Source organism: Bubalus bubalis, chromosome 4 (assembly GCF_019923935.1).
Source record: "Bubalus bubalis isolate 160015118507 breed Murrah chromosome 4, NDDB_SH_1, whole genome shotgun sequence".
NCBI lineage: Eukaryota > Metazoa > Chordata > Mammalia > Artiodactyla > Bovidae > Bubalus > Bubalus bubalis.
The window spans coordinates 121,212,998-121,224,865 of NC_059160.1; positions in this window are offsets into that span (position 1 = coordinate 121,212,998).

Genomic DNA, 11,868 nt, shown 5'->3' on the forward strand with positions numbered 1-11,868 from the left:
TGCGAAGTCCCTAGGAATTATGTAGAACTTGTTTTTTTCACTTCAGGTACATGGTTATATAATGAAGTCCAATTTAAATCTCTTTGCCTTTTACATTCTTCAAGAAACATGGGGCATGTTCTTGAAACACAGCTTTTCTGCCCTCCTTCCAAGGAGGTGCCCTCCTCCTGCACCCTTGGATGGAGCTGGGCAAATTGGAGCGTTGAGATGTGGTTGGCGTCAGTCGAGTGGCTGCTCTAGGTGGGGATAGTGGCCCCTACTGTGCAAGTGGATGCTTGGTGAGAAGATTCTAGGCGTGGGGTTCCATGTTCTTCCTGCTTCTGCACACAGAAGTTTATTTTGGAATTTTATTTTCTTATTTTTTTAATTTTAATTTAATATTAAATACTCTTGTTTTTCTCATATTGCCTAAGCAATATGTAGCAACCTCAGAAAATAAAAATAAAGGAAAAAATGTAGAAATATCCTCTGTCTTAGCTTCCCAGACAGCCACAATCATCATTCCACCCACACACACACATATATATATATATGTATATGTAGATATGTGTTTTGGAGAAGGAAATGGCAACCCACTCCAGTGTTCTTGCCTGGAGAATCCCAGGGATGGGGGAGCCTGGTGGGCTGCCGTCTGTGGGGTCACACAGAGTCAGACACAACTGAAGCGACTTAGCAGCAGCAGCAGCAGCAGATATGTGTTTAAGTAAATGTGTAGTTGCCGAATTAGATCATAAATGTATTTTTTTGTTGTACTTACCAGGCTTTTTTTCCTGGGTAATATTTTAGTAACATCTTGAGGACTATACAGATACCAGACACACTTTGTAGAGGCTACATAGTAATCTGCTGAGCAGATGCAGCTGTTTTATTTAATAAATCCCCCATGATAGATGTCAGATTCTTTCCAAATTTTCTTTTACAGATGATGCTTGCAGCCAATTCTTTACTTCTGTCTTTAATTATTTCTATAAGATAAATTCCCATAAGTTGTATTGTCAGAAAATCCTGTTGGTTTTTAAGGATTTATGTAAATATTGGCAAATTGTCCTCCAGAAAGTGTACAAATTTATTTTCCCTCCAGTGAATCAACTTTATTGATTTTCTTTGTTTTGATGCCTCTTTGATGGTGAAATGTTGTTTTGTTTTGAATTTCTGTAATTACTAAGAGATTTTTCATTTTTTATGTCTACCGTTTTATTTCTTCAGTTCAGTTCAGTTCAGTCGCTCAGTCGTGTCCAACTCTTTGCGACCCCATGAATTACAGCATGCCAGGCCTCCCTGTCCATCACCAACTCCCGGAGTTCACCCAGACTCAAGTCCATCGAGTCAGTGATGCCATCCAGCCATCTCCTCTGTCGTTCCCTTCTCCTCCTGCCCCCAATCCCTCCCAGCATCAGAGTCTTTTCCAATGAGTCAACTCTGCATGAGGTGGCCAAAGTACTGGAGTTTCAGCTTTAGCATCATTCCTTCCAAAGAAATTCCAGGGCTGATCTCCTTCAGAATGGACTGGTTGGATCTCCCTGAAGTCCAAGGGACTCTCAAGAGTCTTTTCCAACACCACAGTTCAAAAGCATCAATTATTCGGCACTCAGCCTTCTTCACAGTCCAACTCTCACATCCATACATGACCACAGGAAAAACCATAGCCTTGACTAGACGAACCTTTGTTGGCAAAGTAATGTCTCTGCTTTTGAATATGCTATCTAGGTTGGTCATAACTTTCCTTCCAAGGAGTAAGTGTCTTTTAATTTCATGGCTGCAGTCACCATCTGCAGTGATTTTAGAGCCCAGAAAAATAAAGTCTGACACTCTTTCCAGTGTTTGCCCATCTATTTGCCATGAAGTGATGGGACCGGATGCCATTATCTTCGTTTTCTGAATATTGAGCTTGAAGCCAACTTTTTCACTCTCTTTCACCTTCATCAAGAGGCTTTTTAGTTCCTCTTCACTTTCTGCCATAAGGGTGGTGTCATCTGCATATCTGAGGTTATTGATATTTCTCCCGGCAATCTTGATTCCAGCTTGTGTTTCTTCCAGCCCAGCATTTCTCATGATGTACTCTGCATAGAAGTTAAATAAGCAGGGTGATAATATACAGCCTTGATGAACTCCTTTTCCTATTTGGAACCAGTCTGTTGTTCCATGTCCAGTTCTAACTATTGCTTCCTGACCTGCATACAGATTTCTCAAGAGGCAGATCAGGTGGTCTGGTATTCCCATCTCTTTCAGAATTTTCCACAGTTGATTGTGATCCACACAGTCAAAGGCTTTGTCATAGTCAATAAAGCAGAAATAGATGCTTTTCTGGAACTCGCTTGCTTTTTCCATGATCCAGCAGATGTTGGCAATTTGATCTCTGGTTTCTCTGCCTTTTCTAAAACCAGCTTGAACATCTGGAAGTTCACAGTTCACATATTGCTGAAGCCTGGCTTGGAGATTTTTGAGCATTACTTTACTAGCATGTGAGATGAGTGCAATTGTATGGTAGTTTGAGCATTCTTTGGCATTGCCTTTCTTTGGAATTGGAATGAAAACTGACCTTTTCCAGTCCTGTGGAAACTGCTGAGTTTTCCAAATTTGCTGGCATATTGAGTGCAGCACTTTCACAGCATCATCTTTCAGGATTTGAAATAGCTCCACTGGAATTCCATCACCTCCACTAGCTTTGTTCGTAGTGATGCTTTGTAAAGCCCACTTGACTTCACGTTCCAGGATGTCTGGCTCTAGGTGAGTGATCCCACCATCGTGATTATCTTAAATTATGCAATTACGTTTCTTATGTAATATTGGCCTATTTCTCAATTGGGATATTTGCTTTTTTTCTTACACATTATCTTTGTGGAATTTATGTTGGAATTCTCTTGATACCCCCTTTTTTAGTCAGCCAAAATATAAACTTGAATTATTTGAAGGATCATCACTAAGCAAAAGGCTTTTTTTTTAGTGCTAATTTTTCAAGCACCTGTACCAGACAGTATAAAATGGATTTTTTGGCTGCCTAATGGAAATACCCCATGTTCAGGCCTCAGATTTGATTGTGTTTCTTGTGATGGGTGACTGAGCCTGTGTAGTGCTTTACTGGAGGTGGGTCCAGGGCTCTCATGTTTTTTACTTCATGCTCTGTGTTGGTGGAATTCTGTCCATGTGTCGGGTTCTCTGCATCATCCTCCGAGGAGTTGATGATGTTACTTCTCTTCACACGTGGAAATAGTGTGCTAGAGCTGGTGGGGGAACTTTCAAGGACACAGATTGTAAACAGAGCTGAAATTAAAACCATATTTTTGGCTTAGCCTCCTGGTGAAATACCCCAGCAGGAGAGTCACTGGTCTCCAGACCCTCACAGAGTTGCGCCTGTTTTTTCTCTGCCAGAAGTTCAGGAATCCCCCTGCTTTGGGACCGTCTGAGGGCTCAGGCCTGGAGCAGTTCCATGGGCGTCCTGGTGGTGCCACTGCAGGGCCACGCTCCAGGCTCGGAGGTGCCTGCAGTCTGGGAGAGGGGATGAGGGGGCTGTGGATCCAGGTGTCCCTGCAGCGAATGACCCCACTCCCACCTGCCCCATCATTTCCTCAGTCATCTCTGCTTGAACTCTAAATCTTCCCTGAAGGAGGAAAAATTTTCCACTCTGTTTTGGTTATAACAGGGAAGAGGAAACCATATTCTTAGTGATAATCATGGGAGCTCAGCTGTGCTCATTTTTACTTTATTAGACTAGACTTCTGGGCTTCACTGGTGGCTCAGTGGTGAAGAATCTGGCTGCCAATGCAGGAGACTCAGGTTTGATCTCTGGGTCAGTAAGCTCTCCTGAAGTAGGAAATAGCAACCCACTCCAGTATTCTTGCCTGGGAAATCCCGTGGACAGAGGAACCTGGTGGGCTACAGTCCATGGGGTTGCAAAAGAGTCAGACATGACTCAGCGACTAAACAGCAACAGACTAGACCTCGTGGGGAGAGAGGTGGCCCAACAAGCGGGCATCAGTCCATCTGTGCCAGGTGGTGCTGCTCTTTGTGGAGCTGGTTGACTGAGCCTGCCACCAGGTAAGCAGGGTCATTGCAGGGGGCATGAGTGAAGGCACGGGGTGAGGCAAGGCTGCCCTGGGCAGGTGACGTCTGAGTTGAGACCTGCCTGAATGACTAGTAGGCAATAGGGGCCTTCAGGAGGCTGCACAGACGTCACTTGTCTCACTGGTTTGGCCAAAGACAGGCACCTGAAGGGTGAGTCAGAGGTGTTGGGAGTTGGGTAGAGAGGTGGGGGCTCTGCCTGGGATGTGATTTTGTGGGGCTACTCTGGCTGTCCTGGGGAGCAAAGCCCTGGCTGTACCATACCCCATGGACCAAAGCAGCTGGGCCTTCATGACCTGTCTTCTTCCTCCACAGCTCCCCAGCATCAGGTCAAGAAAGGCTCATGCTTTCCTGGGAGGGATTTGGGTTAAAAGTTTCACTTGCCTGGTTTCTCATGTTATCTTCAAAATAATTCAGCTACAACCCTGCCTCTTCTGTCTAATCAGCTTTATGCTTTGAGTTTTATGTCTACTGTAGAGGCCAGGGCTAGATCACTTTTGATTCCTTGTTCCCTCTTGTGTGTTCCTAACACTATTGTTTCTCTTTCTCATTTCACTTTCCTTTCTGAGGGTTTCACGCCTCTCTGCGTCTCTCCTCCTCACCCTGTGTGGAAAGTTCTCTCTCTGACGGGTGTCACTTGTGTCATCCTGGGCCCTGGGCTGGAGCACCCTGGTTGACTTGTTGTGGACTCTGCCCTCCCTCCACTCCCGCTCCCTCCAAGCCCCTCCCACTTGCCAGCGATGTGGCTCTGTCCCGTCCCCCCTGTTTCCTGCCACCGATCTTTGTAGCTGAGGATCCTCCCCAGCCCCTGGCCCCACTTCTGCGGTCGCCATGTCTGTTCCCATTGGCCACCAGGCGCCAACGGTTTGCCCTCCCTCAGAAGCCTCCACATGCCAAGGGCTTGTCCTCAGTGTCACCTCCCCTCCACACACCATCTCGGCCTGCCTGTCGTCCTTCCACCTGTGTGCCTACCATACTCTCACAAACATCCTCTCCTTTGTTGTTCTCTGGTTGTCCTGTGCCCACTCCCACTCCAGGGGGCAGCAAACTGTGGCAGGAGGAAGTAACAAGCACAGTGGTTCTCCACAAAATCCTATTCTCAATCCTCATCTGGGCCCACCTGTTGGGAGGAAAATGTCGTCTTCCTCAGAGGGAGACGTGCGTCTGAGGCAGCACAGCTTTGCAGTGGTCTGAATTAATGGTTACTGGACTGTGGTAATGATTTTTTATGAGGTTGTGGCTGATTGTAGGACATAAATGTCATGGATGAGAGAAAGGTTTGAAAAACGTTCATTCTGAATGCAGCTGAGTGGAGTAGGACAGGGTTCTTGTTACAAAGGAGTGCCAAGGGTGCGACTCATCGGAATGGGCGCTGGGCGTGCTGCAGGCGGCTGGACCAGGCTCCATGGGCTTTGGGATGAGAAACGTATTCAGGAAAACAGAACCATGAAGTTCCCAGCAGAGCATGCCTGGTGGATGCCACAGTGGTGATGAACTTCACAGCAAGCATGAGGGCAGCCATGGCAGTCATTGTGTAGCACGTGGCCACACTGAACTGGCCACTGAGGCCACTTTCAGGACTGAGGTGACCGCCCTTGTGTGTGCAGATGTGGGTGCCCACAGAATGCAGTGTCCTGGGTCTCTGGCTGGTATCTTCTCTGACTGGTATCTTCTCTATCTTCTGTATTCTGAGCTTTTGTCACAGGTTAAATTAGCCAAACGAGCTTCTCCAATGACTCAGTGGTAGAGAGTTCCTGCAGTGCAGGAAACATGGATTTGATCCCTGAATCAGAAATGTCCCCTTGGGGAGGAAATGACAACTTGCTCCAGTATTCCTGCCTGAAAAATCCCATGGACAGAGGAGCCTGGCGGGCTACAGTCCAAGGGTTGCAGCAAGTTAGACATGACTGAATGAGCACACACACACACAAATGAGTCAAACAAGCCTTTTCCCAATCTTCTCACCACATCGTCTGTCTCTCTTCTCAGCATTTTCCTTTCTGTTTACCGATGGACCCAGAATATCCTTAATTTAATAAACTTGATTACTGATCCTGTGAAAGAAAGTGATGTCGGTCAGTTGTGTCCTACTCTTTGCGACCCCATGGACTGTAGCCCACCAGACTCCTCTGTCCATGGGATTTTCCAGGCAAGAGTACTGGAGTGGGTTGCCATTTTCTTCTCCAGGGGATCTTCTCAACACAGGGATTGAACCTGGGTCTCCTGCATTGTAGGCAGACACTTTACCATCTGAGCTACCAGGGAAGTCCCATAATCACCCAAATCACCCCAGCCTTTTCTGACCACTAACCATATATAAGGAGTAGTCTACGCTTGTGGTTCCTATTTACCTTGACATCCTTCCTGCTGAAGCTGCTCTTGAGAAGATCCTAGGGCTCCCGGGTTGGCTCCTCTTCCTCATCTCCAGGCACCTTTGGCTTTTCTGCCTCCTTCAGCTCCAGGGCCCCAGGTGCTCACTCTCCCTCAGACTCCATGTCCCCAAGGGCCACTCCCAGTCTCAGCTGCTTCCTTTCCATCCCTCCTCTATCAGCAATTTGCTTTGAGCAAAGTCCCTCTCAAAATTTCCAGCTTCTACTCCTTGAGTTGCCTTTTCTCTGGAGTTGATGACCATAGAGGGCAGGGCGGCTGTTGAGTTGGCTGCCTGGACTGTTACCTAACCCTGCCGGGCCCCAAGCACCCACCACCAGCGTCCACACTACACGCCAGCCCCTGTCATCCCCCTGTCTCATACTCCCTCTGGTCATCCGTCCCACACATTGTGTCTAAATGGTTCAGACCTTAAAAACCTCACCTTAAAAACCTTTAAGAACCCTTTTTCTTCTAAAAATCACTGTCTAATCCTGGCACCAGAGGTTCTCTGTGATCTGACTACAGTCCATTGACAGCCTTTCTAGCTGTCAAGGACAGACCTTCAGCAAGGTGTCTGCTGTCCTCCAACACACCCTACTTATTAAACCTGCAGCTCGTTCCCTCCACCCTAGTGCCCTCCCTAATTCCTTGCCTCTCCCAGTCCCTGTAGCTGAAAACAGGTTTCTGTAGGTTAGATCTCTAGCTCAGTAGCAGCCTGATGCTGCCTTTTACCATGTCCCTGTGTACTCCCTCACCTCGCTTCCTGGCTGTGGTTCCTTGAAGGCAGGTCCCAATCTGTGCATCTCTCAAGCCCAGCCTGACCGTGGTAGAGGAGGATCAGGGAAACAGTCCTCTGAGTCCTGGTAAATTGCAAACTCTATGCCAGGTGCTCTTTCTCCAAGCCCCCTCGACTGGGTGGGCAGAAAGGGAGGGTCAGATGTAAGTCAGAGCTCCAGGATGCTCAGGCCACAAATGACAGACCTGGGAATTGAACCCAGCACCATCTTATTCCAAAGGCTTTCATACCACATGGCTGAAAAGTGTTTTCAAACTGTTCCTCCCTTCTTTTAACAGTGAATGATTTTCCAATGCAAAATCATCTGTAATTTTAACAGGCGAAAATAGGGCCACCACAATGAAATGCCTGGGTACCTGGCACAGCTTGCTCTGCCCTCTCTTCCCTTCCCAGTTCCCTGCTTCTTCTGGCTCAGCCTCCCTCCCCCTTCCCAGGCTCTGCCCTTCCTTTCCAGTTCTCCACCCCCGCCTCCTTCCTCCTCTCACCTTCGTCTACCCCATAGTTTTCCTGGCTCTGCCTCCTTCTCGCCCTACGACCCTTATTGGACCACCAGGGTCTCCTTTTCTTTCAGAGCTTTACTTGAAAGTCTCTTTTCTCTGGGAAGCCTTCTCTAGGAACCCAAACTAGAGCTCCAGACTCCCCACTTTGAATGTCCTGTTCCCTTCGCTGCATTATCCCTTTTCCCTCAGTATTTATTATTCCCAATTTATACGTATTTTACGGGCTGATTCTGTCTGGTGTCCCCTCTCCCAGTAGAACTTGAACTCCACTTGAACAGGGACTGTGCTGTTTGCTGCTGTTTCAGCACCAGGGACAGCGCCAGCACATAGTAGGTGCTTGGTTCATGTTTGCTAATGAAAGCCTCTTGGATATTCTGGGTTTTTAGCAGAGCAGTTTAAAATCCTGCTCTCCCCCTTCCTGCTTCCACAAATGTCAATGAAAGTGTCTTTGTAGAATAAATATTTGAGAGAATGAGCGAGTGGGCCGATGCTGTGTGGCTCACTCTGAGGTTGCTATTTACCACAGGGAAGCTTTACTGCAGCCTCCTTCCACTTAAAACCCACCCACAGCTTACGTTTTAGTCACATCTGGAAATGTGATGCCAGCATTGTATTTTTTAGCTTCTTAATTGTTGCAATTTCCAGATCCATCATCCGTAATCTGGCACATGTCAGGAGGGTGCTTTCAGCTGCAGAGGCTGAGGTTTTCTGAACCTGTCTGCCAGGTGCCTAGTTTTTGCTGTTATTTAGATTTGAGACCAGGCAGAAGACAGCTGTGCTGAATTTGAATTCCAGTGAGGCTCCTGGCCGCACGTCCTGCTGCTGGCTCATTGCCTCGCAGGGCTGGAAATGCAGGGGCTGGTGGCTCACTTTGCAATGGGGATGTGAAAAGCTGAGCAAGTATCCAGAGGAGCTGAAGTGGGTTAAAAGCAGCTGGCCTGTCTGTCTGTAGTGACTTTGCATAAAGTAGGGGCACCGAGCAGATCTGAGTGCTTACTTGCCCCTTGGAGGTTCTCTGGGTAGCTTTTGGATGTCGCTGCTGGTTGTCAGTTGACAGGCTCTCAAAATGATTAGCCTGCATGTCTATTAGCTGTGTGTCCGGCAATTGCTGACGATTTCCTCCAGCTCCTTCCAAGCACATCCTCATAGAGACGGGCACCTGGCCATGGGGCTACTTCTTCCCTCCTTAGGATGAGGGAGAACATTCAGGTCTTTCAATGTCTCTGGTAAATTCTAGGTGACCAAACCTCAATATCTTAAAATGTCAGCCATCTAGTAATAAAACCCACCCAAATCCCAGGTGGTAGGGCATGGATACAGGGTGTTGGGGGAGGGGTGCAGTGCTTTAGGTGTCTGGTCATGTGGGATGGCTGGAGGAGCTGTGGTCTGGGCGAGTAGCCCTTCCTGTTGGTGGGCTTCTGGACTGTGAAAAGTTTTGTAATGAAATTTTCATCTTATTGAACAATGTTGATGCTTCTTGCTGATACAAAGGGCATTTTTGGGAAAAGACCATGTGAGCTGAGATTGATCAAGGGCTGAGCAGTCGGACAGGAACACATTTTCCCATCTCAGATTCATTTCAAACCTCCCTCCAGCTCTTTGGGAGCCTTGCTTCCATCTGCTTTCTGCTTCTTGTGCTGTTTTGAGGCTTCTCTGTGCTTTGATGAGCTCCCCTCCCCATGATTAACTCTTGAGCTTTCCCAGTGTCAGAAGTCCTGGAGTGTCTTCATAAATAAGAGAAGCAAAGTATGTGTCTACTTAGAAACTGAAACTACTACCTACCCCACTAAGATGGAAGTCTTAACCTGGCCCGCAGGGGGGCTGTAAACCCACGGAGATGCCATGCCTCAGTTTGCTTGCATGTGCATTTTTCTGGGGAAGGGGGCTTCTGTTGATTCTCTCTTAGCCTGGGCTCACTAGAAAGCAGAGTGTGAGACAGAGGACATGTGTGATCTTTATTTCTGGACTATGATCCAGGGAGCAGGAGCTAGGGCAGGACCATGAAGCAGAGAGAGAGATTAGAAAGGAAGTTGTGTTCTGCTCCTGTCCCTTGGGCTGCACCTGCTTTGTTAGGCTTCAGGTGGGAGATGGGGAGGAGGCCTCTGTCCAGAGAAGCTCAGGGGTAGGATGTTCAGTGAGGCCAGCTTGTGTCAGCAGGAGGTCACAGTCCACACAGAGCTGGACCAGGAGACAGGTAGTGTCCAGGGTCCAGAGGCTCTGAGATTCTCCAACTGTCTGTCTACCTTCAGGGCTACTGTGTACAGATGTACTGTTGGTGCACTGTGCCAAATTTCCTGACCTGAGTTCTGTTTGCTGAGCCTGTGTCCAGGGACCTGTGCCCGCCCACAGCTAAAAGCCTTTTTCTCTCAGCTCTGAAGCGATCCTCCTCACCTGCTTTTCTAGAGTGACCAGTGCGGTCACCCGGACCGCCTTTGCCCTCTGCTCCAGCTCAGACGCCTACTCCTGAGTGGACTCTGCACTGAGTGCTCCTGGGTGTGCACCAACTGCTCCAAGTTTGGTTCTAGAACCTGATTCTCAGTCAGCTAGTGTTGCCTTGGGTTTCCTGTGACTGTTTAGATGTGAGAATTTGGCTCTGGGTTCTTTCCCTTCATCCACCATACCCTCCCAGTGTGCCCATGGTAGGGTTGTCAATACATCTAGCTTATGGAATCTGACAGCTTCTGTGTTTTTATTTTTAAGTTATGAAACTATATATTTGTGCTTTCATTTAGCAAACACTTGTTAACTTTGTGTAGCAAGAACCATTTCTTAGTGGTGAGATTCTGGGGAAGTGACTTAATTTCCCAAGTTTTATTTTCTCCTCTGTGACATGGAGATAATAATTATTTACCCCAGAGGGATCCTGCATCTTAAGCAGGACAGTGGGTATTAAAGGACTACACCCGCTATCAGCTGTGGAAGGAGTTGAACAGGTGTATGTATTCTCCCCTGCCAATCCCCTGTCTCCTCCTCAGAGAGTAATATGATGCCATGGCCACTGCCAGGGTACTCACAGCCAGCCCTGCCTTTACCCTGTTTCCATGTGACAAGCTCTCTGGGGACAGCACCTCCCACCCTGCCCTGCCGTGGTGAAAAGCATGTTCTGGGACTATGCTCCAAGGCTTTGCTTACTTCCTGTGGCTTTGGTGCCTCATTTTCCTCCCAGAACACAGCTCACAGAGTGGTTGGAGGACTGAGTTAGGTAGTATGTGAGAGTGTTCACAAGAGTGACTGGCACCCAGCAAGTGTTCAGTAAGCAGTAACTGTTCTCAATATCGTCACTATTCTATTACCAATGAGAGAGAAATGAGCTGAAATCCAATTTAGAACCAGTAGTATTTGAATTAACTTGTGTCGGTTCTAGGATGGAGAAGATCATCGTAGTTCTTGGAGACATAGACCAAGCAAGTGCAAAGCCCCGTTGATGTCAGGGGACAAGGCACCTCTGGTGCTGTGAGCAGGTCTGCCCTTGGGTGCTGTCAACATCAGGGTCCTGAATCAAGGTTTGAGTTTCCTAAGTTCATATCCCACTGCTGCTGGATCCTCAGAATAAATACCTAGGAAAATGCCTTTTCCGAATGTTGATTCTTTGTTGTGAATGCTGAGGAGACAATGCATTTTTCTGGTTCAGAACACAGAGTCCAAGTTAGACATACTTAATTTGAATCATCCTTGTCATTTATTAAACTGAGTGAGTTTATGCAAATCACCTAACTTCTCTGTTCCTTGGTTCTCCTGTCAGGAAAAGTGGGATAATAATAACACCTACCTTGTCTAATTGTTTCAGGGAGTAAATGTGACAATGGACTTTTAGTACATTTTAGCACAGTCCCCGGAAGAGAATAAGTGCTATTATCATTATTTCAAAAAACTTGCCCTCAAATCTTTCTTGTAAAATATTTCAGAATTATAGAAAGATCAAAGTATAGTACAATAAGCACTCCTATGCTCTGCACCTGCATTGAAAAATGTAAATATTTAGACATATTTGCTTTATCTCTCTGTAAATGTGTCAAATTTATCTGTATCTACATATATAAAAGTTTTGCTAATATAGTGTAAAAGGAAGTTGCCAACATCATGATGTTTCACTCCTAAAAACTTTATCCTGCTCCTAATAATAAGGTGATTCTTCTACATAGC